Source organism: Cervus elaphus, chromosome 25 (assembly GCF_910594005.1).
Source record: "Cervus elaphus chromosome 25, mCerEla1.1, whole genome shotgun sequence".
Lineage (NCBI taxonomy): Eukaryota > Metazoa > Chordata > Mammalia > Artiodactyla > Cervidae > Cervus > Cervus elaphus.
In genome coordinates, this window is record NC_057839.1 from 22,222,802 (window position 1) to 22,239,511 (window position 16,710).

The window sequence follows — 16,710 nt, forward strand, 5'->3', positions numbered from 1 at the left end:
GTATTTAGCTCATGACAAAGAAAAGCAACATCTAATTGTATAAAAGTTAGTGGATACAGTTAGGAGTGAGATTAGATACATGAATCATCATTTTTACAGTGCAGATAATGACAAAGGGAAAATTCCTGTCTTAGAGTGATATGCAAAACCTTAGAATCCTATGTCATTGTCATCATCATCATTGTCATCACGTGTTGAATGTACGCATCTACTATCTCTGAGGAATACCTTAGTAATTTATGAATTAGTTTTCATTAGTTTTTACAGCTTCCTTGTAGGACGTGGTGAACATACAGCTTTAACCCCAGAGCCAGAGCCAGCTTTATGTGAAATGGTGATATAAGCACTATTTTATTTCAGCAATTCTTCTGCTTCCTGGGGTCTCCTCCTCTTTGCACAGCACAGCATCTTATTTTTCCTTCCTTGATTTAAAGGAGAAAACCCTTGAGTTTTTATATTTTAAAAACGTATAATGGAAAATTTCAACATGTGCAAAAGTAGAGAGAAGAGTATACACGCACCCTAAGGACTCATCACCAAGTCTCAACAGTTGACATTTCTTGTTTCATCTGTATCCCCACCCACATTTTGCTCTACTAGGGTTGTTATGAAGTCAATCCAATATATAACATTACTTTATTTGTAGGCATTTTCATATGTGTCTAAAAATAGACTTCTAAAAAATTACCTCAGTGATAGTATAAACACCTGCACATTTTCCTGATAATTTCTTAATTTCAAATGTCTCTGATTTTTAATTGTTTAAAAAAAATTTGTGTTTGAAGTGAGCTCCAAACAAAGTATTAGATGGAAATTATTGCATATCTTAATTCTCTTTTAGACTATAAATTTCTCTTTTCTCTCTATCTCTCTCTGTAATTTTGTTGACAAAACTGGGTCATATATGTCATAGTTTCTCACCAATTTAATTTTGCTGATTTCATCCCTATGGCATAGTTCAATGTAATCCTCATCCCTTGAATTTTCTAAAATCTAAAGGTTGATAAATGACTTACATTTCATTATTTGGAGAGAATAAATAAATACATTGTGAAATGCAGTTTTTTCTCAAATTTTCATTTGCTAAAGATTTGAATTAGTAACTGTAATTATTTTCAGTGCTTTTGTTGTTTTACCATGTCTTATTCTTTCTTCATAGTCTCAATCTCTTTCCCCTTAGACATCTTGATTTTATCCTTTCCTTTACCTACTCCTACTTCCCCCGCTCTCTTTGAACCTTTTCCTTCCCATTCACTTGCACATTTCTTGCTAGTATTGTGAGTGGAGGGAGGTGAGAAACAGAATATCTGTAACAGGATACAAAGGATTGGGTGGGGATGGATGGAAAGTCAGAGAAGTAAGTGGTCATATCTTTTGTCTCAGAATGCAGTGGCATTCACTAGCCAGTTCTGTGGTTTCAAATTGTGCGTTATGTATAATTAGATATGAATGTGGGTGATTTAGATAACTGTAAGAGAACAACTTAAAGATAATCATTATATTTCCTTCTAGTCTGTTAGCAGTGTGTGTGTACAAGTGTGTATTACACATTTTGAGAACATTCTGGGTATATTCTATTGGTTTCTGCTTTTTCCATTTGACAGAATGATGTCTAAATTTCTTTAAATACTTTTTGGGGCTTATATATATAGATTAAGATTTGAATATATAAATATATTTCTAGGATCATTTCCTTTAGCTGGATGATCTTTGGTTATCTCAAAGTTTTCACCCTAAATTGTGTTACAAGTAACATCCTTATTCAAAATGTGAAGCAGCATTGCTGACAACCTTAGGTTAATTTCCAGAAGCATGGTATTACTAGGTTAAAAGACATGAATGGTTTTTTAAGACTTTTAATGCACACTGTAAAGTGACTTTCCAGAAAGTTTCTTTCATCTTTTGTTTTTCTATTTGGTCATATAAGCTCTTGATTAATCAGAGTATTATTATCACTAAAAATTATCAAGATGATGAATCAAAATGGGGACATGATGATTTCATGGGAATTTATTATTACTAGAAGGCAGACTCAACTTTTTCTGTGAATTATTGTTTATGTTCTAAGCTAACTTTTCCATTGAGAGAAGAGTGTTTTCCTTACTAATTTGTAAATGAATTTACATATTAAGGATATTAAGGATATATTGACCATTTGACATACTAGGTGCTAAAAATTTTTTTTCAGTTTATAGTTTATATCAAGTTTTAAATGTTTTTATAAATAACAACTTCTAGATCGGTCCTCCCTTGAGCTGGCCCGCTGTTCTAACAATGTCTCCCACTCTAATAAACTTTATTTTCCTCTCAAAAAAATAAATAAATAAATAAATAAATAAATAACAACTTCTAATATTTAAAAAATTCATTTCATTTGTGATTTCTTCCATTGTTGTTATGCTTATAAATACTTCTCCACCCCAAGATCAATTAAATGATTACTTATGTTTTATTTTTATGGCTTAGTTTTTACTTATAGCTGATTCATGTTGTTGTACAGCAGAAACTAACACTTTATAAAGCAATTATTCTCCAATTAAAAATAAATAAATAGAATTTTAAGAACATAACATAAAATTTTCCACCATAATGGCAATTTTTAAGTGCATAATACAGTATATTAACTATATGCACATTGTTATACCTCAGGTCTCTAGAATGTTTTATTTTGCAAAGTTGAAACTCTATACCCACTGAACAACAAATCGTCTTCACCTTCCCCCTAATCCCTGGCAATCACCACTCTAGTCTCTTTTTAAGAGTTTGACTACTTGTTATTTGGTCACTAAGTTGTGTCCAACTCTTTGCTACCCCATGGATCATAGCACATCAGGCTCTTCTGTCCTCCACTATCTTCGACAGTTTGCTCAAATTCATGTCAATCGAGTTGGTGATGCTATTTAACCATATCACTCTCTGCCACCTGCTTCTCCTGCCTTCAAACTTTTCCCAGCATCAGGATCTTTCCAATGAGTTGGCTCTTTGCTTCAGGTGGCCAAAGTATTGGAGCTTCATCATCATCATCAGTCCTTCCATCAGACTACATTAGCATTAGACTACTTGAGATACCTCCTAAAAGTGAAATTATTCAGTGTTTGACATTTTGTAACTGACTTGTTTCACTTAGCATAATCTCAGGATTCATCCATGTAACATTTGACAAGATATTCTGTTTTAAAAGGCTAAATAGTATTCCATTTTATGTATAAATCACATCTTCTTTATCCATTAATCTGTTGATGGACATTTGATTTGCTTGCACCTCTTGGCTGTTTTGAATAGTGCTGCTTTGAAGCACTGGTGTGCAAGTATCTCCTTGAGACTTTGTTTTCAGTTCCTTTGGCTATATACCAAGAAGTGGGATTGCTGCAGGCCTGGAGGTACCATGCATTTAGGAGGGCTGCGTGCAGTTGATAACAGACCAGTTATATGCCTTATGAAGGCAGTCAGGAGACAGATCTGTAGGTTTGCTTCTCCACTTTCTGATACCATGAGTTAATGGGAACAAGGTTTAGGGGGTCTTAGTGTCCCAGGTGGCTCAGTGGGTAAAGAAACTGCCTACAATGCAGGAGACACCGGAGATATAGTTTCAGATCCTAGGTTGGGAAGACCCCCTGGAGGAGAGCATGACAAACCACTCTAGTATTCTTGCCTGGAGAATCCCATGGACAGAGGAACCTGGCGGGTTACAGTCCATAGGTTGCAAAGAGTCAGACACGACTGAAGTGAGTGAGCATAGCACAAGTGTTGCTGAATAATATGGTATTTCTATTTATATTTTTTTGAGTAAACTCCATACTATTTTTCAAAGCAGTTACACCATTTTACAGTCTCACCAACAGTTCATAAAGGTTCCAAAAAAGCCACGAGTTGGACTTTTTTTCCCATTTACACCAAACTGTGCTATCTTGGGAGATGGGCTCTCATAGCTGAGATGAAATGACTCCTTATTCATTTAATGTGGCTGGTCTTGGCTTCGAGTTTGCTTGGGTACTACAACTTCTTAACTGGTTTCTCAAGTCATGAAGGCTTTTAGGACAATATATTGTTAAGTTAGTTTCTCTGTGGGGGGCAAGTTCTGGAGCTTCCTGTTCTGCTATCTTGCTAATGTCACTATGTGGCTTACTTTTAATACTTAGTATTTTTAGTATTTAACATTTATATTCTCTCTTACATGGTCTACATGGATCTGTTTCCCCAACACTTAAATAATTGTTCCTCCCTGATTAGTTGATAGTGTTTCAAGGAACACATATTAAGTTCTTATATTAGAAATATTTAAGGAAATTCTGTATTGTTTCACTGATCTTTTCTTGGTTATTTGCAAGTGCCAAATTATTTTTGTTATGTAATTTCAAAGTACAATTTTATATGTAGTAGGGCAAGATCATCCTCATTTTTTTTTATTTGAAAAATATTCTTTTCATTACCATCTCATTTTTCTCTTTTAATTGAAGGCCTCTTCAATACCATTAAAAGAAAAAAAATAGTACTTTTTGCAATGACATTAAATCTAGAAAATAATTGCAAGGAATATCAGGGCTTTCCTGGTAAAGAAACCACTTGCCAGTGGTGAAGAATCCACCTGCCAATACAGGAGACACAGGTTTGATCCCTGGGTCAGGAAGATCCCCTGGAGGATGAAATGGCAACCCACTACAGTGTTCTTGCCTGGAAAAATCCCATGGACAGAGGAGCCTGGTGGGCTACAGTCCACGAGGTGAAAAAGAGTTGGACATGACTGCACAATGAACAGCAGTAAAAATCAGGCATGGTTATATAAGTCTTGGGGGATTTATTTAGACTTCTTAATACAGGTATACTTCTGTATATTGTGCTTCACTTTATTGCACTTTGCATATTGCATTTTCCGTTTTACAATTGAAAGTTTGTTGTAACCATGCATTGAACACGACTACAGGTGCTATTTTTCCAACAGCATTTGCTAACTTCATATGCCTGTATAACATTTTAGTAATTCTTCCAATATTTCAAAATTTTAAATTATTAGTTGTTTCGTAATAGTGATCTTTGTTGTTACTACTATAGCTTGCTGAAGATGTAGATGATAGCATTTTTCAGCAATAAAGTATTTTTAAATTAAGCTATGTACATTTTTTAGACATAAAGCTATTGCATACTTAATAGACTACGGTGTAGTGTATACATAATTTTATGTGCTCTAGAAAGCTGAAAATTCAGGTGACTCGCTTTGTTGGAATATTTACTTTATTGCAGTAGTCTGGAGATGAACCTAAACATCTCCAAGATATGCCTATATAAGTTCTACTCATTTTTAAAAGCTTATTCCTACCCCCCCCTTTTTTTTTTTAATAAATAAGACTTTTTCCATTGTCGTTTTAACAGTAGCTCTTGATTTTATAAAGGAAACTCTTTTGAACATTTTATTTTATAACTGGTGAAATTTACTTGACTAAAGGATTTTCTATAAAGGGTTTTCTGTTAATTTGGGGGGATTTAAAGCACTAAGCCAGGTTTTAATTAAAAAATGATAATTTCTTCATCTTTCCCATAGTTCTGTGTCTCTTGTTTCTATTCCCCACATTACTGAATTTGTCAAAATTTCTTGCAAAGTGTGGGCAATCTTGCATTTGGGTTACAAACCTGGCTTTACCATTTACTAACAGCGTTACTCTAACCTCCCTAAAGTGGGAGCTAAGAGGCAAACTGACCTCTCTCTCTTTTTTTTTTTTTTTTAAAATGCAAGATATTTGCTTGTATTTGCAGTATTGTGCTTGTTTCTGCCATACATCAACGTGAATCAGCCACAGTTTTGCACATGTCCACTCGTTCTCGAACCTTCTCCCGTCTCCCACCCCCCCCCCCCCACCCCTCTAGGTTGTCACAGGCACTAGGCTGAGCTCCCTGTGTCCCACAGCGAATTCTCGCTGGCTGTCTATTTGACAAAGGGTAGCGTATATGTGTCCATGCTCCTCTTTCTGTTCGTCCCGCCATCTCCCTCCCACACTGTGCCCACAAGTCTGTTCCCTATGTCTGCATCTCCGTTGCTGCCCTGCAAATATGTTCATCAATACCATCTTTTCTAGATGCCAAACACATGCATTAGTATATAATACCTGTCTTTCTCTTTTTGACTCTCTTCACTCTGGACAGTAGGCTCTAGGTTCATCCAGCTCATCAGGGCTGACTCAAATGCATTCTTTTTTAAAGCCGAGTAAGATTCCCTTGTGTGTACAGATATATGCCACAGTTTCTGTATCCTTTCCTCTGCCGATGGACATCTAGGTTGTTTCCATGTCCTAGCTACTGTAAAAGTGCTGCAATGAACATTGGGGTACATGGGTCTTTTTCAATTATGGTTTTCTCAGGGTATATGCCCAATAGTGGGTTTGTTGGGTTGTATGGTAATTCTATTTTTACTTTTCTGTAACAACTAACCTCTCTAAGCCTCATTTTCCAAATCTGTAAAATGGAAATAATAACAGTCCTTCAGACACTTTTTTTAAAAATGTGGATCAAATAGCTACATATATAGAACATACACCAATATTCTATATTGTAAATTATAATTATTATTAATGAGCTTAAATACAAGAGGATTTGGGGAGCATTGTTATATTATTCCTTATTTTAATAAGAATAAATGATATGTTTCACCATTGACTATAACATTGAGTATAGATTTATATAAGCATTCTTTTTATCCATAGATGGTTTATCAATGAAATTCTTAATAGTTATTTGAACAAAGCCAAGGGTGAAAGCTCTGCTGGCTTATGCGAAGAGAAAATTTGCCATTACTTTGTCTCCCCTTTCCTCCTATACCTTAGTCTCTATTACTTTATTCTACAGACCTATTTTATTGTTAAATTTACACTTATCAAAAGTGATGGTTTTATTTTTTGTTTTCATGTTTGTAAGTATATTTTTATTAATGTTGGTATTTAAGTATAACTTGAAGACAATAGATCTTTGTATTCCCCTTAATTTTGTGACTTTGCCCCTGATTACTCATATGAGATGTTTTTTCAAAACAGGCAAAGAATATGAGAATTTTTCTAGGCTTTTAACTTTTTTTTGTTGTTAATTTTTTTAAAAATTGTAACCTGTTTTTCTAGAAAGACATAATTTTCAGGGGCCAGAAAAACAATGTTAGTTTCTTTTATGCTGTTGTGTTTCTATAACTGTGTGTATCATTGCAAAGTAAACAATTAATAGAAATCATGTTATTCTTCAATTTGTTTTCTTTTCTCTACCAACCAAATAAAATCTGCTTCATTTTTCAAGGTCACTCAGGAAAGATACAATGCTATTTACAGAAGGTTAAGTGAATCCTAGAGTTTCAGACAAACTTTCTTCTTGATGAGAATATATAATAGAATATTACTGAATGAAAAATTTTAGGAACTTTTAGGGAACTTTTTAGATGCTCTGATGATGAAATTATAGGAAATGGATTTAGAAAGACTTCAGTGATTTCTGTCTCTTCTAATCAGTTTGAAACCGCAGCCTGTATTTGGATTATGCTCTGTGGATGTGTGAGAGTTATCTGTTATCTTTGTGTTAACCTGGGGTGGAAATTTTCATTTCCATACAGAATTCATTTTTGCAAGAGTGCCTTTTCCATACTGGTATACAAATGTGTGCGTTAGCTTAGTACAATGCCATTTTAAAGATTAAAACACCTTAGATGTTTATCTTTATTGCCTTGACTGTGAGATTTCTATAAGACTACTTGAGCAACCTTAGTATTGGATTTTAAGATAATATATATATTTAAAATAATATATATATATTATGAGTAATGAGGTAAGAGGAAAATATTTTACATAAGCCTGGGGTATCTTAAGATAAATTTTCAATTATTGCTCTAGTATATTGTGAACAATTCATGGGGGTATAACAGAATTTATGTGTGTGTATGTGTGTGTGTGTGTGTGTGTAGGAGACATAATATACATATATAGATATGTATATGTCTGCTGTTGTATATGATTCTTTTAGATTATGAATAGAATCTTCAACTCATTTCAATATAACTTATTAAATTGCATCCTTGTTCCTAAAGAGTTGCTTCAGTTTTCAAAAACTGCCTTGTTTATACTACAAATTCACACACAGGGAAACTACTTTTTCAGAGTAAATTGGGGAACTAATTAGACAGGGGCAAGGAATATAACATTGAAAGTTATAAAAACCAATCTTCAACTTATTTTGTCTGAAAACTCATGCGATATTTAACATGCTAACTTCCACAATGCTCTGCATGGATTAGGTACTCAGGAAGAGCTGAATGCGTGAAATCTTTCATTCTTATTTTAAAAGTTAAGTGAAAATGCCTATCATAATGAATCTATATTTGAAAGGAGTTCTAAACATGGGGATAGAATAAAGCAACTGAGTGGCTCAAGTTCTGAAATTTTAAAAGAAATTCCTTGTTACGGGCTCCAGCCTCAACCTAACTTATATTAGTAAGTGTTAGTCACTCAGTCAAGTCCAAGGCTCTTTGTGATTCCATCGACTGACTGTAACCCACCAGGCTTCTCTGTCCATGGAATTCTCCAGGCAAGAATACTGGAGTGAGTTGCCGTTTCCTTCTCCAGGGGAACTGCCTAACCCAGGGATCCAACCTGGGTCGCCTGTATTGCAGGTAGATTTTTTACCATCTGAGCCAGCAGGGAAGCCCTTGTATTAGTAGTTACAAACAAAACATTACTAGTAACACCAGTGTCTAATACTATTTCTCCATTTCCTTATTTCTTACAGTTGAGAGAATGGAGTCAAGTTTGTCTATTTTCTTCATTCAGGGCTTCTACAAGGCTTATTTATTTTGTGTATGTTTTATCCCAGGTACTTGTGTGCTGGAGGTTAAAAAAAAAAAAATTGTTATGGTATGTTCCTGTCCTTCCAGACATATCCAAGCTAACAAAGGGAATGACACATAAGTGGATCATTTCACTACAACTTGCAGACTGACTTGGGTTCCAAAATAAAAGGCAAAATTTATTTGTATTCATTGTTTTGGACAGTGTTTTCAATATGCGTGTGTTGGAAGAGGTCATTGAGAGAACATGATTACCAGCAGGCCCACATGAGCTGGATCCAGGCAATTGGGAACTCCTTACCCTGTCCCCTGGAGAAGGAAATGGCAACCCTCTCCAGTATTCTTGCCTGGAGAATCTCATGGACAGAGGAGCCTAGCGGGCTATAGTCCATGGGGTTGCAAGAGTCGGACACGACATAGTGACTAAACCGCCACCACCAGCCTGTTCCCAGTCAGTGAAATATTCTGCCCACCATTCCACTAATAGGATCCATTTTCACGGATGCAGACTTGAGAGAGCAATGTGTTATTGAGATCATCTGGACAATATGCATAACTGAACTCAGTTACGGCGTCTCTATAAACTTTTATGATTCCGGTAGCAGGTGCTAAGATCTACTTGCCTTGTGGCCGAAGTGAGCTCCCTTCCTTATTAAATCTGTCACCTACGGATCTGGAGTGGTGTGCCTCTTTCTTTGGCCTCTTCTTTCCCTCGTGTACAGGGGCCAGTTTCACATTTTACCTGGGAAGCTCCTGAGACTTCAAACCAGCAGTATGTAGGGTGAGGACTGAAATGGTTGAGGATAGCATCTTGGACAGTGTCTAGATTCAGGAGACACTTAATAGAGGATCCGGCAATGAGGTCAAACAGAACCAATTGGAGAAGTAGACAGGACCCACAAAGAAATGCCCAATTTATGAAGTTTTCTCTTTTGGTTGATATCACTTCTGGCTAGCACTTTCTTTCCCTCACAAAAAGTATTCACCCTTCCCATAGACTCCTAAAGAGCCCTAAGTCCCTGGTTACAGTTCTTACCACACATTGGTGATGATCTATTTATCTTCCTCCCCACATGAATAATGAGTACTTGAGGAAAAGGAAGTGTCTAATTCATCTGTATTTCTAGCACCCCACACACGTTTGCGAGGTAGTAGATACTCAATAAATGCTTAATTAAGGGATTACCCAGAAGAGAATAAGGTCATGATTAAGATAACTTAACTCAAAGAGTAGAGATGTGATTATATATATAGAATATAGCACTAGCAAGGAGAACCCAAATTTTAGTGGCTTTCCACGGTGGAAAATTATCTGTGGCTCATGTAGCCCAAATTAAGTGTTCTTGATTGGCAAGTAGCTCACCTCTGAACAGTGACCTAGAAACCATGATTTCTCCTACCTTTTTTCTTCACCATCTTCAGTTTACAATAAGGAGTTCCAGAGGAGAAGAGCAATGACAGCCTGTACTCACAGTTTTTAGGGGCCAGGTATGAAAATGGCACATTTCCTTGGCGTCTAATCCTTTGCATATGAGATAACATCAGTGATGGACTTACAGCTACCTGCAAGAGAGTCTAGAAATGTGCTAGCTAGTGCCCAGAGAGAAATGTCCTCTCGTTCAACACCAATGAATATATACACATTTTAAAACATTTTCTTTATAGAAAATTTAATACGTACATAAAATATACATAAATGAAACAAACATAAAAAAACTAAGATTATTGGAAAACACAGCAATTTATTCATCACCAGTTATATGTATGTCCCTGAACTAAAAGTCCTGTTAAGTGGTTTGCAATCTATTTTGAGAGAGAAAAAGAGAACAAAGAAATTAATTAAATATCCTTCATAGAAACTGAAGAAAACAATAATAATGATTCCAACAACAGCAACAATTTTAGCACTTGTTCATTGTAACTCTTAATCATTGAGGAATTACTTTCTTTAGATATGTCTTTCAGAAAGGTACTTGTCCTGACAGTGAAAAGAATTACTTTAAAGTTATTTTTCTGTCAACTATTCCAAATAAATTGGTTAGTTACCAAAGAAATTTTCATTTTATTACAGATTAACAAATTTGCATTAAACTCATTCAAATATATTTTTTCTTTTGATATTGTATATCCTTTTTATTTTTTTTTGATATTGTATATCTTTAAGCTGAATAAGAGATATTTTGAGTCCCATCAATAGAAAATTCAACGTAGTTCCCTTTTTGTTATTATACTTTTCAACTCAAAATAGTACATTTTTCTAGGGAATATAGAAACTAGTAATGTGCAAAGTGGTCTTCCCTGGAGGCTTAGACGGTAAAGTGTCTGCCTGCAATGCGGGAGACCCGGGTTCCATCCCTGGGTTGGGAAGATCCCCTGAAGAAGGAAATGGCTACCCACTCCAGTACTCTTGCCTGGAAATTCTGATGGACGAAGGAGCCTCATAGGCTAAAATCCATGGGGTCACAAAGAGTCGGACACAACGGAGCCATTTCACTTTCACTTTCTTTCACTTTCAATGAGCAAAGTATGAAAATAACCACCAATACCATCACCCAGAGAAAGCCATTTTTAAAAACTTGGATATATCTAAAAATTTTTCATTAGTATAATATGTGTTAGTGTTTGTTTTACAAAAATGAGATCACATTGTTTGTTTTTCCCACTCGTCATTTTATCATGAACGTAATCATATATTCTTCTGTATTATTTTAGCAGTCTCATAGTATTTAAAAATATGATGTATCAAATTTTATTAAGTCAATCCCTCAGTAGGACAATTAGATTATACCTAGTTATTCTTTATCATAAATAAGCTTCAGTGAACATCTTTGTTATTGAATATCTGCCAAGCAATCTTATTGGACAATGTCTAAAATGTCAAAACCATTAGTTCCCATATTTAAGTGTACACATGAACCATAGTTACTGGATCTTCCCTGTAGCTCAGACAATAAAAGAATCTGCTTGCAATGCAGGAAACTGGGTTTGATTCCTGGGTTGGAAAGATCCTCTGGAGAAGGGAATGGCTATCCACTCCAGTATTCTTGCCTAGAGAATCCCATAGACAGAGGAGCCTGGTGGGCTATAGCCTGCGAGATTGCAAAGAGTTGGACATGACTGAGCGACTAACAGTACTAAGAACCATAGAGGAGACTTAGACTCCCAGGCCCTAATCATGGAGATTCTGATTAGGCTGGTCTGGAAGAGGTCCTTGGAGTCTGACTTTTAGGAAGTACCTTCTGTGATTCTCATGCAGGAAACTTAAGCATCACTTTTTGAGAAATGATGACTTAGAAATGTTGTAAATGCTATCTTTTCCCTCAACCTCTTGCAAAAAATGTCATTTTCCTACAATTTTTGCTGTTCAGTCCCTAAGTTGTGTCCGACTCTGTGACCCCATGAAATGCAGCATACCAGGTTCCCCATCCTTCACTATCTCCTGGAGTTTGCTCAAATTCACATCCATTGAGTCGGTGTCATCATCCAACTATATAACCCTCTGCTGCCTCCTTTTCCTTGAGCCATGAATCTTTGCCAGCATCAGGATCTTTTCCAGTGTATCAGCTCTTTGCATCAGGTGGCTAAAGTATTGGAGCTTCAGCTTCAGCATCAGTCATAACATAAAATATATATTGTCCTGGTGATCATGTTCATATTTCTTTCCAAAATAAGGCCATTTAACCTCCTGCTTTCTACCAGGTAAAGTTCTATTTATTTTTTTAAATATCACTGATACACACTGATCTGGAAATTTTTAAAAGCTACTTGTTATGCTGGTTTTAAAAGAAATGTTAGCATATAGACAGCTACAGCTTTATCATTTTTATTATCAAGATAAAAATGCTACACTTTCTTTTTAACAGGGGTTATTGTCTCAAAAGTAGTTTCCTCTTGAGGTGGTTTTATGTAGTAGATAATGTCATAAATCTTAAGTCTTAAAAAAAAAAAAAATCTTAAGTCTTTTATCACACAACTTGGATTATAGAAAACATTCCTACAGTTGTGATGCTATCTTTATAATAGTAACTTTGGCCAGCTACATACAGCATTTAGCTCTGCTCGACTCATCTTTTGTTCTTCTTTTCCATGTTTATCCCAAAGAAGGGTATCTACATACTTAAGTCAATAACTTCTCTTGAGAAATATGTGAGGCACACTATGACCTGTTATCAGTCCCAGAGCGTGGCTGCAGTGTTCAGTTCTGTCCTTAGACAAACACACAGAACTTCGTAAGCACCCAGAGGCTCACTTTCTCAACCAAAAACTAAGAATGATACATGTGCACTTGTGTTTTCTCTTTATTTTATATATTTTCCATCTCACTGAACATTGATTTTTTTCCACTGGCTGTTATAAAATCAGTGTATTTCAGAACTGAAAGGAGCCATAAGGTTCATTTTGTACAGCCTCTTGATTGTATGTCTAAGGAAGCTAAAGCTCAAAAGGTTAAATGATTTAACACCACCTAAGTAATTAGTGACAGAGTCAGGCCTGCAATGTCTGTCTCCTGACTTAGTCAACAAGGATTCTCACTAATTTTCAGTGTTTAAATAGGGCTGTCTTGATCTCAGTTCTGTTCGTTTTTTTTTAAAGAAAATGTGAGGCATATTAAATTATGGTAGAATACCCACCAGAGACACTTGGAGGGCTCAAACAAGACCTTGTGTGCACTAGGACCCAAAACCCCACAGAGACTGAGGCAGACCTGCCTTTAGTGTTTGAACGTCTCCTGCGGAGGTACAGGTCAGCAGTGGCCTGCCCCAGGGGCAGGGGCTCTGGGTGCAACAGACCTGGATCACACAGCATGTGGCATAAGTCCTGTTGGAGGAGGTTGCCATTAACCCCACCATAGAGCTGCCAAGCAGACAACCCACAAACTGCAGAACAATTATACCAAATAAATTCTCACACTGTTAAGAAAGTTCTAGGAGCTATAACGGATTTCCCAGCCTTGGGATCTGGCAAAGAGACTGACAACCCCCAGGGAATTTGACTTTGGAGACCAGTGGGATTTGATTACAGAACTTACACAGGACCGGGGAAACAGACTCTTTGTCACTTGGAGGGCACAAACAAAACCTTGTGCACACCAGGACCCAGGAGAAAGGAGCAGACTCCACAAGAGACTGACCCAGACTAGCCTGTGAGTGTCCAGGAGTCTCCAGCAGAGGCGTGAGTCAGTGGTGGCCTGCTGCAGGGTCAGGGGCACTGAGTGTGGCAGTGGGTGCACGGGACCCTCTGAAGGAGGTCCCCATTATCTGCATTACCACCTCCACAGTTGGCCTTAGGTTAAACAACAGGGAGGGAACACAGCCCCACCCATCAACAGAAAATTGGATTAAACTTTCACTGAGCATGGCCCATAGAGAGTAATCCAATTCTATGCCCAGACCAGTAATGCTAAAGAAGCTGAAGTTGAACAGTTCTATGAAAACCAACAAGATTTTCTAGAACTAACACCCAAAAAAGATGCCCTTTTCATTATAGGGGACTGGAGTGCAAAAGTAGGAAACCAAAAGATACCTGGAGTAACAGGCAAATTTGGCCTTGGAGTACAGAATGAAACAGGGCAAAGGCTAATAGAGTTTTGCCAAGAGAATGCAGAGTGGGTCATAGTAAACCACCTCTTCCAGCAACACAAGAGAAGACTCTACACATGGACATCACCAGATGGTCAACACTGAAATCAGATTGATTATATTCTTTGTAGCCATAGGTGGAGAAGCTCTATACAGTCAGCAGAAAGAAGACTGGGAGCTGACTGTGCCTCAGATCATGAACTCCTTATTACCAAATTTCAGACTGAAATTGAAGAAAGTAGGGAAAACCACTAGACCGTTCAGGTATGACCTAAATCAAATCCCTCACGATTATACAGTGGAAGTGAGAAATAGATTTAAGGCACTAAATCTGATAGACAGAGTGCCTGATGAACTGTGGATGGAGGTTCATGACATACAGGAGACAGGGATCAAGATCATCCCCAAGAAAAAGAAATGCAAAAAAGCAAAATGGCTGTCTGAGGAGGCCTCACAAATAGCTGTGAAAAGAAGAGAAACGAAAAGCAAAGGAGAAAAGGAAAGATATACCCACTGAATGCAGAGTTCCAAAGAATAGCCAGGAGAGATAAGAAAGCCTTCCTCAGTGATCAATGCAAGGAAATAGAGGAAAACAACAGAATGAGAAACACTAGAGATCTCTTCAAGAAAATTAGAGAAACCAAGGGAACATTTCATGCAAAGATGGGCACAATAAAGGACAAAAATGGTATGGACCTAACAGAAGCAGAAGATATTGAGAAGGGGTGGCAAGAATACACAGAAGAACTGTACAAAAAAGATCTTCATGACCCAGATAATCATGATGGTGTGATCACTCACCCAGAGCCAGACATCCTGGAATGTGAAGTCAAGTGGGCCTTAGAAAGCATCACTACAAACAAAGCTAGTGGAGGTGATGGAATTCCAGTTGAGCTACTTCAAATCCTGAAAGATGATGCTGTGAAAGTGCTGCACTCAATATGCCAGCAAGTTTGGAAAACTCAGCAGTGGCCACAGGACTGGAAAAGGTCAGTTTTCATTCCAATCCCAAAGAAAGGCAATCCCAAAGAATGCTCAAACTATCGTACAATTGCACTCATCTCACACGCTAGTAAAGTAATGCTTAATATTCTCCAAGCCAGGCTTCAACAATATGTGAACCGTGAACTTCTAGATATTCAAGCTGGTTTTAGAAAAGGCAGAGGAACCAGAGATCAAATTGCCAACATCCATCAGATCATAGATAAAGCGAGAGAATTTTTAAAAAAACCCTCTATTTCTGGTTTATTGACTATGCCAAAGACTTTGACTGTGTGGATCACCACAAACTGTGGAAAATTCTGAAAAAGATGGGAATACCAGACCACCTTAACTACCTCCTGAGAAATCTGTTTGCAGGTCAGGAAGCAACAGTTGGAACTAGACATGGAACAACAGACTGGTTCCAAATCAGGAAAGGAGTATGTCAAGGCTGTATGTTGTCACCTTGCTTATTTAACTTATATGCAGAGTACATCATGTGAAATGTTGGGCTGGAGGAAGCACAAGCTGGAATCAAGATGCTGGGAGAAATATCAATACCCTCAGATATGCAGATGACACCACCCTTATGGCAGAAAGTGAAGAAGAACTAAAGGGTCTCTTGATGAAAGTGGAGAGTGAAACAGTTGGCTTAAAACTCAACATTCAGAAAACGAAGATCATGGCATCCGGTCCCATCACTTCATGGCAAATAGATGGAGAAACAATGGAAACTGAGAGACTTTATTTTGGAGGGGGCTCCAAAACCACTGCAGATGTTGACTGTGGCCTTGGAATTAAAAGATGCTTGCTCCTTGGAACAAAAGTTATGACAAACCTAGATAGCATGTTAAAAAACAGAGATATTACTTTGCCAGCAAATGTCTGTCTAGTCAAAGCTGTGGTTTTTCCAGTAGTCATGTATGGATGTGAGAGTTGTACTATAAAGAAAGCTTAACACCAAATAATTGATGTTTTTAAATGGTGGAGTTGGAGAAGACTCTCAAGAGACCCTTGGACTGTAAGGCGATCAAACCAGTCAATCCTAAAGAAAATCAGTCCTGAACATCCATTGGAAGGACTGATGCTGAAACTGAAACTCCTATACTTTGGCCGCCTGATGGGAAGAACTGACCTATTGGAAAAGCCCCTGATGCTGGGGAAGATTAAAGGCAGGAGGAGAAGGGGACGACAGAGGATGAGATGGTTGGATGGCATCACCGACTTGATGAACATGAGTTTGAGCAAGCTCTGGAAGTTGGTGATGGACAGTGAAGCCTGTTGTGCTGCAGTCCATGGAGTTGCAAAGAGTTGGACACGACTGAGCAACTGAACTGAACTGAG

The 16,710-nt window shown here is 37.2% G+C and overlaps 1 protein-coding gene across 2 annotated transcripts in view; it reads left to right on the plus strand.

The window, feature by feature from the left end:
- Positions 1 to 16,710, plus strand: part of PDE4D (phosphodiesterase 4D) — a 1,564,000-nt gene that overhangs the window by 478,651 nt on the left and 1,068,639 nt on the right. The gene's annotated exons all lie outside the window — the stretch shown is intronic.